The sequence below is a fragment of the Muntiacus reevesi genome, chromosome 14 (genome assembly GCF_963930625.1).
Source record: "Muntiacus reevesi chromosome 14, mMunRee1.1, whole genome shotgun sequence".
Taxonomy (NCBI): domain Eukaryota; kingdom Metazoa; phylum Chordata; class Mammalia; order Artiodactyla; family Cervidae; genus Muntiacus; species Muntiacus reevesi.
In genome coordinates this window covers 53,248,911-53,261,808 of record NC_089262.1, presented here as the reverse complement: position 1 = coordinate 53,261,808, position 12,898 = coordinate 53,248,911, and the positions used below count along the sequence as shown (strand labels likewise).

Genomic DNA, 12,898 nt, shown 5'->3' with positions numbered 1-12,898 from the left:
GTCCCCCCTCCCACCTCCCTCTCCACCCGATTCCTCTGGGTCCTCCCAGTGCACCAGGCCTGAGCACTCGTCTCATGCATCCCACCTGGGCTGGTGATCTGTTTCACCATAGATAATATATATGTTGCTCTTTCGAAACATCCCGCCTCACCTTCTCCCACAGAGTTCAAAAGTCTGTTCTGTACTTCTGTGTCTCTTTTTCTGTTTTGCATATAGGGTTATCGTTACCATCTTTCTAAATTCCATATATATGTGTTAGTATGCTGTAATGTTCTTTATCTTTCTGGCTTACTTCACTCTGTATAATGGGCTCCAGTTTCATCCATCTCATTAGAACTGATTCAAATGAATTCTTTTTAACGGCTGAGTAATATTCCATGGTGTATATGTACCACAGCTTCCTTATCCATTCATCCATCTCATTCTCTTTGCCCCCTTTTCCTCCTGCCCTCAATCTTTCCCAGCATCAGGGTCTTTTCCAATGAGTCAGCTTTTCACATCAGGTGACCAAAGTATTGGAGCTTCAGCATCGGTCCTTCCAATGACCCATATTCAATATTCAATCAATATTCAGGGTTGATTTCCTTTAGAATCTATTATGGAATCTATTTATCATTTAATTTACATGAGAAAAAAATTAAGAGTGTCTTTCTTTCATATAGCACTTAAAGAAAGTGTTAGTTGCTCAGTCATGTCCAACTTTTTGCGACCCCATGGACTGAAGCCCACCAGGCTCTTTTGTCCATGGGATTCTCCAGAAAAGAATAGCAGAGTGATTTAACATTTTCTCCTCCAGGGGATCTTCCCAACCCAGGAATCGACCCAGGTCTCCTGTATTGCAGGCAGATTCTTCACAGTCTGAGCCACCAGGGAAGCCCTCATATAGCACTTGCTGCTGCTGCTAAGTCGCTTCAGTCGTGTCCGACTCTGTAAGACCCCATAGATGGCAGCCCACCAGGCTCCTCTGTCCCTGGGATTCTCCAGGCAAGAATACTGGAGTGGGTTGCCATTTCTTTCTCCAATGCATGCATGCATACTAAGGCACTTCAGTCCTGTCCGACTCTGTGCAACCCCATGGACAGCAGTCCACCAGGCTCCTCTAGGCAAGAACACTGGAGTGGGTTGCCATTTCCTTCTCCACATATAGCACTTAGTTGACTCAAAATAAATAAAAAAAGAAACATTAGGAAAACTGGGCTTTTAGGGTACACAGTTCATTATTACACACAAAAACTAACATGGGCATTATACATGAAAGCTGTTGTTTTTAACATTAATACATTTGTGGTCGGTGCCTGTTATTTCTATAAAATGAAATGAACCCTAACAGATCTCGGTATATCCTTCTGCTACTTGGAAGTTATTTATGCACCAAGAAGATGTGGTTTATTGTTTAATGTTCCTTTACTCAGAGTCCTGGCTCCAGGCAACATTGTAAGGTGGGTCAATATTATCTTTAATATAATACTTTCTACCCAAGCAGCCCTTTGCCCTCAAGTTGTTTTCTCTGTCCTGAACTCACTAACCCTTTTCAAACAATGCCTTCTACCTCTTACCTTTTCTGATCAAGCTCCCTACTCAGGTCTTTCCAAATAATGCTCAGTCATGTCCAACTCTTTGGAACCCCATGGACTGTAGTCTGCCAGTTTCCTCTGTCCATGGAATTGTCCAGGCAATAATACTGGAGTTGATTGTTGTTGTCTTCTCCAGAGAATCTTCCCAACCCAGGGATCAAATCTGTGTCATCTCTTGCATCTACTGAATTGGCAGGCAGATTCTTTACCACTAGGGCCACCTGGGAAGTCTCACTGCCCTTTACCGTACTCAGGAACGGGCTTCCCAGGTGGCTCAGCAGGTAAAGAATCTGCCTGCCAATGCAGGAGTCATGTGTTCGATCCCTGGGTCAAGAAGATCCCCTGAGAAGGAAATGGCAATCCCCTCCAGTATTCTTGCCTGGAAAATCCCCATGGACAGAGGAGCCTGGGGGGAGACAGTCCATGGGGTACAAAGAGTTGGACACGAAAGAGTTGTATTTAGGAAAGACCCTGGTCGACTAATCTAATCATTTCTGTCAAATTATTATGCTAATGACCAATACAGAATTATTATGTCTTCAGAACAAATATTCATTTTCAGAACTCCAAGAAAAACTATAGAAGTAAGTAATATAGAAATTCCAGGGAAGAGGCTCTCTCAAGGTTGGCCTGACCCGTATGTTCCAGTTAAACCATCTTTGATAGGCAAAACAATCCCTTCTCCTCCAAAAATGCCCACATCTTAATCCCTGGAAACCATGAATATGTTACATTTAAATGGCAAGGGGAAGACTATGGAATTGCTAATTAGCTGACCTTAAAATCAGGAAATTTTACTGGATTAAGTGGGCTGGGCCCAATGTAAACACGAGGGTTGTTAAATAATAAGAAGAAAGAAGAGTCAGAACCAGAGAGAGAACATGTAAGGCAGACTTGACTAGCCATCACTGACATTGTAGTTGGAAGGTGGCCATGAGCCAACTAAAGCAGAGTCGAGAAGCTATAAAAGGCAAGAACGTGAATTGTCCCCAAGACCTCTGGAATGGAATACATCCCTGACAAACCTTGATTTTAGCCCAGTGAGAACCATTTCAAACTTCTGATCTCCAGAACTATAATATATTTGTATTGTAGTAAGCAACTAAATATATGGTAATTTATAACATACCAGCAAAGTACACAGAGGGAGCTAGCATCTTAATTTCCTTAAAATACATGCTTGGTATTTTCCATACAGGATTATGTTGCTGCCTTATAAGAGTTGTTCATTTGTATTTGCTTGTGATTAGAAAATCAGAATAGATAATCAATTCTTATGACTGGAGGAAAAAAGTGGGGGAGGTCTAATGACTAGAAATAATTTAACATACACACACACTGTAAAAACATCTTTATATGTTAAACTGGACAAAAAGAGTACAATTAGTAAAAAGGGGCACTAGCTTGTGTGGCTTTGTTCCCAGCACTCTTTTATTCAAGCATGGGAGCAGATGGCTTACGGAACCAAGGTAACAAAACTATTAAACATTGAAGTGGGACTGGTTCACTGTGATTTACTGGCTTGCCTCATTTAACGCCCCTCTGCCAGTACCCTACTCTGTTTGTACTAAGTCACTTCAGTCGGGTACGACTCTGTGACCCCTGGGCTGTAGCCCACCAGGCTCCTCTGTCCATGAGATTTTCCAGGCAAGAGTACTGGAGTGGGTTGCCATTTCCTTCTCCATGGGATCTTCCTGACCCAGGGATCGAATCTGGGTCTCCCACATTGCAGACAGACTCTTTACCATCTGAGCCACCAGGGCAACACACTTGCCCGTGATTTTATCCTGATTTAAGGGGTCATACCCATGTCCAGAAAACTGCACATGCCACCCGAAACTCACATACAGAATAGGTGGATTCTTCAAAATAAGTCATCCTAAGCATTACCCCAGAGTAGCTGCTTTATTCCCTCTAACCTATACTTCTGAAAAGCAGCTTTGTTAAAGCACTAACAGATTCCTGCCTGATGGCAACAAGACAAAGCCTTACCATGATCTGCAAACTCTTTCTCACAAAGCACACATTCTCTTCTTTTTAATATGTCAAAAAATTAAAGATGTACCATTCCATATTCTACCCCAGTATATGAAATTCTTTGATGGAAAGAAATAATTTTGACAGTTTTGTTGCAAGAGGGAATTTGGCGCCCTCTTGTGTTGAAAAATATGACCAATGTCACCTTTACAAACTCCAGTGAGGGTCATTTTATTTATTTATTTATTTTTGATGTTCAAGCTGGATTTATTTTTTTTATTATTATTTAATTTTTTTTTCATTTATTTTTATTAGCTGGAGGCTAATTACTTTACAATATTGTAGTGGTTTTTGCCATACATTGACATGAATCAGCCATGGATTTACATGTGTTCCTCATCCTGAACCCCCCTCCCACATCCCTCTCCATCCCATCCCTCTGGGTCTTCCTAGTGCACCAGCCCTGAGCACTTGTCTCATGCATCCAACCTGGACTGGTGATCTGTTTCACATTTGATAATATATATGTCTCAATGCTATTCTCTCAGATCATCCCACCCTCGCCTTCTCCCATAGAGTCCAAAAGTCTGTTCTATACATCTGTGTCTCTTTTGCTGTCTTGCATATAGGGTTATCGTTACCATCTTCCTAAATTCCATATATATACGTTAGTATACTGTATTGGTGTTAATCTTTTTATCTTTCTGGCTTACTTCACTCCATATAATGGGCTCCAGTTTCATCCATCTCATTAGAACTGACTCAACTGTATTCTTTTTAATGGCTGAGTAATATTCCATTGTGTATATGTACCACAGCTTTCTTATCCATTCGTCTGCTGATGGCCATCTAGGTTGCTTCCATGTCCTGGCTATTATAAATATTGCTGTGATGAACACTGGGGTACACAAGTCTCTTTCAGTTCTGGTTTTGTGAGGGTCATTGTAAAAGCATAGAATTTTAAAGCTGAATAGCATATCCTAGTGCAACACAGATACAGAATTATTTTTTAGTGGAAAGTTTTTCTCATGGATTATTAAATATTCAACTTTATTCTAATAGAGCATTATCAATTATAAAAGCATTATCAACAAATGAACCTCTTAGGTAAAAATATACTTGCCTATGTTATGTATTGGAGCCTCTAGCTTTACAAAGAGAACAAAGGTAAATAAGCTAAGATTTTGCAACAGAAATAGTGAATTAAAAGGGTATAAAAAAAGGGTAAGGCATTATTAGGGGAGTATAATTTATAATTGATTTTTCAATGCATTATAAAATGGAATCAAACATCTGTGATAATACCACCCAGCTTAAGAAGAAAAACAGAGCTGGAGTTCCCTCATAGTCCTTGATCACATTCTCCCTCTGTCTTAGGTAACCGCTCAGCTGATTTTTGTAAATGTACTTTTCAGTTTTCTTCACTTTCTCTAACATTGTTATATTGCTTCTAAAATTAAAAATTAACTTCAAAATATTACTGTGTAAAAGAAAGTTCAAGTGACAGAAATCACAATTAGTTGTGCAGAGCCAGAGAGAGCATTCCAGCTATTGCCCCATTTCTGGGCACATGGAAGCTGATATTGTGAGGTTCCCATCTGTAGAAGAGTAGGTGAGATATCTCAGCATCTGAAAGTTTTAAGGAAGTTTGAACAAGACAAGGAGGCATTCATTGCCAGCAAGTGACTATGATTTTTATAATGTGTGAGGGCAGAAATGGAGCAATGAGGGAGAACAACAGGTGGACAGTGAAAATCTTGGTTGATGTAGTAAATGAAATGAAATGTGAAGGTTTAGAATATAAACCATGCAGAGTCATCCCAGTGCACGCCAAGCCCAAAGGGCTGAATGCAGGGCCTGGTGCTACTCAACAAACAGAGCTAGAGTAAGCTCAGTCATATCTGTCACTTTGGGACTAGTTTACTGACGATAATGCTTTTTCCCTTCCTTACACAACACTGCTGTTGATCAGTCACTAGGTCACGTCTGACTCTGCAATCGCACGGACTGCAGCATACCAGACTACTCTGTCCTTCACTATCTCCTGGAGTCTGCCCAAGTTCATGTCCATTGCATCAGTGATGCCATTCAACCATCTCATATTCTGTAGTTCCCTTCTCCTCCTGCCTTCAATCTTTCCCAGCATCAGGATCTTTTCCAATGGGTCAGTTCTTTGCATCAGGTGGCCAAAGTACTGGAGCTTCAGCTTCAGCATCAGTTCCTCCAATGAATATTCAGGGTTGATTTCCTTTAGGATTGACTGGTTTAATCTCCTTGCAGTACGAGGGACTCTCAAGAGTCTTCTCCAGCACCACAATTTGAGAGCAGCAGTTCTCCAGCATGCAGCCTTCCTTATGGTCCAACTTTCACAAATCTCAATAGATGTTTTTCCAAAGAAGATACACAGATGGCCAACAGACACATGAAAAGATGCTCAATGTTGCTAATCATCAGACAAATGCAAATCAAAACCACAATAAAGTTCTAGTTCTCATCTGTCAGAATGGCTATCATCAAAAAGTTCATAAATAATACAAGTTAGCAAAGATGTAGATTAAAGGGAACCCTCCAGAGCAGTGCTGCTAGAAATGTATATTGATGCAGTTACCATAGAAAAAAGTGTGGAGGTTTCTCAAAAACTGAAAATAAAACTACTATATGATCCAGCAATTCCATTCCTGGATACATATCTGAAGAAAACAAGAACACTAATTCAAAAATATACAAGCACCCCAGCTTCACAGCAGCATATTTAACCTAGGTGTTCATCAGGTTACTTCCGTATCTTGACTATCAAGTGTCCATCATGAAGTGAACAGATAAAAAATTGTGGTATGTGTGTGTGTATACACACTCACAAAATGGGATATTACAGTAAAATCTGTGTCATCTAATTAAAACTGTGGTATTTTCATTTCTGAAGTTTAACAACTGAAGATTTTTATTTCAATAAATCATTAATTTTCTTCTTGAAAAAGAGAATGGGGAATATGTAAAATTCCCAATATGTAAATTATTATTATGACTCAGAAGCACAGAACTTTTTCTTTTAAAAAGATAACCAGAAATATAGTTAGAATATGATATGTATGTGACCTGAACATGAATCAAGTTGTAAAACATTAAGTGGACTCCTTCAAAATCTGTGTAAAAATATCTCTATGTGCAAATTCAAGAAAATGAAACTTAATACCTTTGTAGAAAATGAATATCTTCTCTAGGCAAATCTAAATAAGTAGGTCTTAATATAATTTATTGGCCCTTATTCACCCCAGTGCCTAAGTGACACTTTTGTAATAATACAAGTAGTCTTAACTCTCTTAGCTCACTCAGAACAACATAATATAATCATTGTGTAGATCATTCAGTGATTTATTAAAAAGCATAATACTGATCAATTATTTTATATTCTCATGCACAACACTCCACATAAATGTAAGGTAAACTCATTCACAATAGCTTTCTTTTATTCATATTAAATAAGTCCAAGGTTAAGATGTCAACACAGTAGAACAAAATGTTTAAATAGAATTATTTAAAAATATTACACAGCTATACTAGTGGCAGTTTTACATTTTTCAATCCAGAGGAAGAAATATTTTTCCACAGGATGAAGTTTTACAATTTCCTCAAAATGCTAATATTTCAGTCTCTTCATGATTATACTAGCCACTTAAACTAGGTTGCCCAGTGGAAATCTCAAAGGAAATTAGAAAACAGTTTGAACTGATGAAAAAATACAACATAAAAGTCATGGGATGTAGCGAATGCAGAAACTAAGGGGGAATTGATAACAATAAAAACATAGATGAGATTAAAAAAGGATTTCCAATCAATAACTTAAGTTTCTCCCATAAAAAAAAATCTTATAAAGAAGGGAAAATAAAGTCAAAGCAAGCAGAATAAAGGAAAAAAATAAAAATAAGACCAAAAATAAAAGACTTTGAAAACAGCAAATAATAGAGGAAAATAATGGAAATCAAAGCTGGTTCAAAAGATCAATAAAATCGATAAAACTTTAGCAAAACTAAAAGAGAGAGAGAGACACAAATTGCTATTATCAGGATTGAACGGGGAATATCATTACAGAACCAACAGACGCTAAGATGATAATAAAGGAATACTATGAACATCCTATGCATATATTTTCAACAATTTAGATAATTCAGTTCAGTTCAGTCACTCAGCCCTGTCTGACTCTTTGCGACCCCATGGACTGCAGCACACCAGGCCTCCTTGTCCATCACCAACTCCCGGAGTTTAATCAAATTCACCTCCATTGAGTCAGTGATGCTATCCAACCATCTCATCCTCTGTCCTCTCCTCCTCCTGCTTTCAACCTTTCCCAACATCAGGGCCTTTTCAAATGAGTCAGTTCTTCACGTCAGGTGGCCAAAGTACTGGAGTTTCAGCTTCAACACCAGTCCTTCCAATGAATATTCAGGATTGATTTCCTTTAGGATGGACTGGTTGGATCTCCTTGCAGGCCAAGGGACTCTCAAGAGTCTTCTCCAACACCACAGTTCAAAAGCATCAATTCTTCGGCGCTCAGCTTTCTTTATAGTCAACTCTCACATCTATACATGACTACTGGAAAAACCGTAGCCTTGACTAGGTGGACCTTTGTTGGCAAAGTAATGTCTCTGTTTTTTGATATGCTGTCTAGCTTGGTCATAACTTTACTTCCAAGGAGTAAGCATCTTTTAATTCCATGACTGCAGTCACCATCTGCAGTGATTTTGGAGTCCAAAAAAATAAAGTCTGCCACTGTTTCCAATTTCTCCATCTATTTACCATGATGTGATGGGACCAGACGCCATGATCTTAGTTTTCTGAATGCTGAGGTTTAAACCAACTTTTTCACTCTCCTCTTTCCCTTTCATCAAGAGGCTTTTTAGTTCATCTTCACTTTCTGCCATAAGGGTGGTGTCATATGCATATCTGAGGTTATTGATATTTCTCCCAGCAATCTTGATTCCAGCTTGTGCTTACTTCCAGCCCAGTGCGTCTCATGATGTACACTGCATATAAGTTAAATAAGCAGAGTGACAATATACAGCCTTGACATACTTCTTTTCCTATTTGGAACCAGTCTGTTGTTCCATGTCCAGTTCTAACTGTTGCTTCCTGACCTACATACAGATTTCTCAAGAGGCAGATCAGGTGGTCTGGGATCCCCATCTCTTTCAGAATTTTCCACAGTTTGTTGTGATCCACACAGTCAAAGGCTTTGGCATAGTCAATAAAGCAGAAATAGATGTTTTTCTGTAACTCTTTTGCTTTTTCGATGATCCAGCGGATGCTGGCAATTTGATCTCTGGTTCTTCTACCTTTTCTAAAATGAGCTTGAACATCTGGAAGTTCATGGTTCACATTCTGTTGAAGCCTGGTTTGGAGAATTTTGAGCTTTTGTTTACTAGTGTGTGAACTGAGTGCAATTGTTCAGTAGTCTGAGCATTCTTCGGGATTGCCTTTTTTAGGGATTAGAATGAAAACTGACAGTTTCCAGTCCTGTAGCCACTGCAGCATTTTCTAAATTTGTTGGCATATTGAGTGCAGCACTTTCACAGCGTCATCTTTCAGGATTTGAAATAGCTCAACTGGAATTCCATCACCTCCACTAGCTTTGTCCGTAGTGATGCTTCCTAACCACTTGACTTCACATTCCAGGATGTCTGGCTCTAGGTGAGTGATCACAGTATCCTGATTATCGGGGTCATGAAGATTTTTTTTGTACAGTTCTTCTGTGTATTCTTGCCACCCCTTCTTCATATCTTCACTTCTGTTAGGTACATACCATTTCTGTCCTTTATTGAGCCCATCTTTGCATGAAATGTTCCCTTGGTATCTCTAATTTTCTTGAAGATATCTCTAGTCTTTCTTTCCCATTCTAATGTTTTCCTCTATTTCTCTGCACTGATCACTGACGAAGGCTTTCTTATCTCTCCTTGCTATTCTTTGGAACTCTGCATTCAAATGGGTATATCTGTCCTTTTCTCCTTTGCTTTTTGCTTCTCTTCTTTTCACAGCTATTTGTAAGGCCTCCTCAGACAGCCATTTTGCTTTTTTGCATTTCTCTTTCTTGGGGATGGTCTTGATCCCTGTCTCCTGGACAATGTCATGAACCTCCGTCCATAGTTCTTCAGGCATTCTGTCTATCAGCTCTAGTCCCTTAAATCTATTTCTCACTTCTACTGTACAATCGTAAGGGTTTTGATTTAGGTCATACCTGAATGGTCTAGTGGTTTTCTCTACTTTCTTCAATTTAAGTCTGAATTTGGCAATAAGGAGTTCATGATCTCAGCCAGAGTCAGCTCCTGGTCTTGTTTTTACTGACAGCATACAGCTTCTCCATCTTTGGCTGCAAAGAATATAATCAATCTGATTTCAGTGTTGACCATCTGGTGATGTCCATGTGTAGAGTCTTCTCTTGTGTTGTTGGAAGAGGGTGATTGCTATGACCTGTGCATTCTCTTGGCAAAACTGTTAGCCTTTGCCCTGCTTCATTCTGTACTCCAAGGCCAAATTTGACTGTTACTCCAGGTATTTCTTGACTTCCTATTTTGCGTTCAAGTCCCTTATGATGAAAAGGACATCTTTTTGGGGTGTTAGTTCTAAAAGGTCTTGTAGGTCTCCATAGAACCGTTCAATTTCAGCTTCTTCAGCATTACTGGTCGGAGCATAGACTTGGTTTACCGTGATACTGAGTGGTTTGCCGTGGAAACAAACAGAAACCATTATGCTGTTTTTGAGATTGCATCCAAGTACTGCATTTCGGACTCTTGTTGACTATGAATGCTACTCCATTTCTTCTAAGGGATTCTTGCCCATAGTAGTAGATATGATGGTCATCTGAATTGAATTCACCCATTCCAGTCCACTTTAGTTCGATGATTCCTAAAATGTCAATGTTCACTCTTGTAATCTCTTGTTTGACCACTTCCAATTTGCCCTGATTCATGGACCTAACAATCCAGGTTCCTATGCTATTGCAGCATCAGATTTTGCTTCCATCACCAGTCACATCTACAACTGGGTGTTGTTTATGCTTTGATTTTGTCTCTTCATTCTTTCTGGAATTATTTCTCCACTGATCTCCAGTAGCATATTGGGCACCTACCAACCTGGGCAGTTCATATTTCAGTGTCCTATCTTTTTGCCTTTTCATACTGTTCATGGGGCTCTCAAGGCAAGAATACTGAATAATCCATTAATTCATAATACTGATAATTCATTGGAAATAACTAACTACCAAAATTACCCAATATGAAATAGATAACCTGAATTGTCCTACAGAGATTAAGGAAACTGAATTCATAGTTAAATTCACCTCCCCTACCCCGCAAAATCTCCAGACCCAGAGAGTTTCATTATCAAATATTTATGAAAGAGTAATAATAGTTCTCCACATTTTCTTATACAAAAGAGAAAAGAATAATTTATAAACTCATTTCCCAAAGCCAGAACTATCAAAAAATCAGACAATGACTATACAAAAACAGAGTATACTACAGGATAATATCCTTCATGTACAGAAGTAAGAAAATAAACAAACTGAAAGACCCCTCAAAAATACTGGCAAAGAGTATCCAGCAATATACAGAAAGAAAAGTGCAACATGTCAAAGGATTCACTGTGGGAATGAATGACTGGCTCAATATTTGATAATCACTTAAAATCCACATTAAAAACACATAATCATATCAATTGATACAGAAAAAGCATCTGAAAAAATTCAACATCCATTCATGATAAAACTTGCAGCAAGTTAGGAATAGAAAAATATATCCTTAACCTGATAAACAGCATCTACCCAAAACCCATATCTAACATAATACTTAATGATGAAAGACTGAATACTTTCCTCCCAACATCAGGAAAAAGACAAGGATATCTCCTCTTATCACTTCTACTCAACATTGTACTTGATGTTCTAGCTCACTCAATAACACAAGAAAGAAAAAAACAAATTGGAAAGGAAAAAATGCTTTTTTTTTTTTTTGCAGATAAGATCTAAGTAGAAAACCTAGAGAAATATACAGAAACTCTTCTATTCTTGATAGGTGAGAATAGAAAGGTTGTAAGATGTAAGACTGTACCAATGCAATGGACAAGAACCCGGGAAAATTTTGGGGAGATGGTGAGGGGCAGGAAGGCAAGGTGTGTTGCAGTCCATGGGGTCGAAAAGAGTCAGACACAACCAAGCGACTGAACAACAAGATATAAGGTTAACATACAAAACTCAATTTTGTTTCTATATATTATTAATGAAACAATTGAAATTAAAATTTAATAAAGTAATACTATTTACCAACAGTATAAAAATGTGAATTCTTAGAGAAAAATCTGACAAGAGGTGTCAAAGACATATACTGTCAATATCATAAAATATAAAGTCAAAACAAAAATCTACGTTTCTGTAAACTAGTGATAGGCAATAATAAAACAATTTTTTTAATTAATGATAACACAAAATGTAAATAGATATAAGTCTAACAAAATATGTGCAAGTTCTGAATGCTGAAAATTGCAAAATATTGACTGATGAAAGAAATCAAAGACCTAAGCAAAAGGAGAGACATATTGTGTTTATAGATGGGAAAAAACAAGACTTCCTTTCTCCCCAAGTTGGTCTATTTTTTCTAAAGAAAAAAATGGTTGATTCTAAATTTTATATGGAAATGCAAAGGAGCTAGAATAACAAATAATTTTGAAAAAGAAAACTAAAGTTGAAGGAATCACAGTACCCTATTTAATGACTTGGTATAAAGCTACAAGAAACAAGAAAAAGGGCTATTGGCAATGGGAAAGACACAAAAATAAACTGAACAGAATAGAGTCCATAAATAGACCCACATATATACAGCCAATTGATTTCTGACAAAGCTGCAGAAGCATTTCAATGGAGAAAGAATAGTGTTTTCAACAAATGGTTCTGGAACAATCAAGTATCTCTATGCAAAACAAGGGACCTCAACCTAAATTTCACACCTTGTTTAAAAAAAAAACTCAAAATGCATCGTAATCCTCAATATAAAATTTAAAATTATATAACTTTCAGAAGAAGTCATAGGAGAAAATCTTCATAAACTAGAGCTAGGCAGAGTTCTTAGGACACCAAAAGCGTAACTCATTAAAAATAAATTTGAGAAACAGTAACTTCATCAAAATAAAATATAGTTTCCTCTACAGAAAAAAAAAAGTTTTTTTCTAAGAGAATAAAAGGACAAGCTATAGACTGCGAGAAAATCTTTACAAATCATAAATCAGTGAAGGACTTACATTTAAAGTGTATAAAGAGTTTTCAAAATCCAGCATGAAGAACACAACTCAATTAAGAAAATAAC

The 12,898-nt window shown here is 37.8% G+C and overlaps 1 protein-coding gene across 3 annotated transcripts in view; it reads right to left on the bottom strand.

The window, feature by feature from the left end:
• The window catches only part of RNF180 (ring finger protein 180), a 264,764-nt gene that overhangs the window by 192,182 nt on the left and 59,684 nt on the right, over nt 1–12,898 (bottom strand). The window lies entirely within an intron of this gene.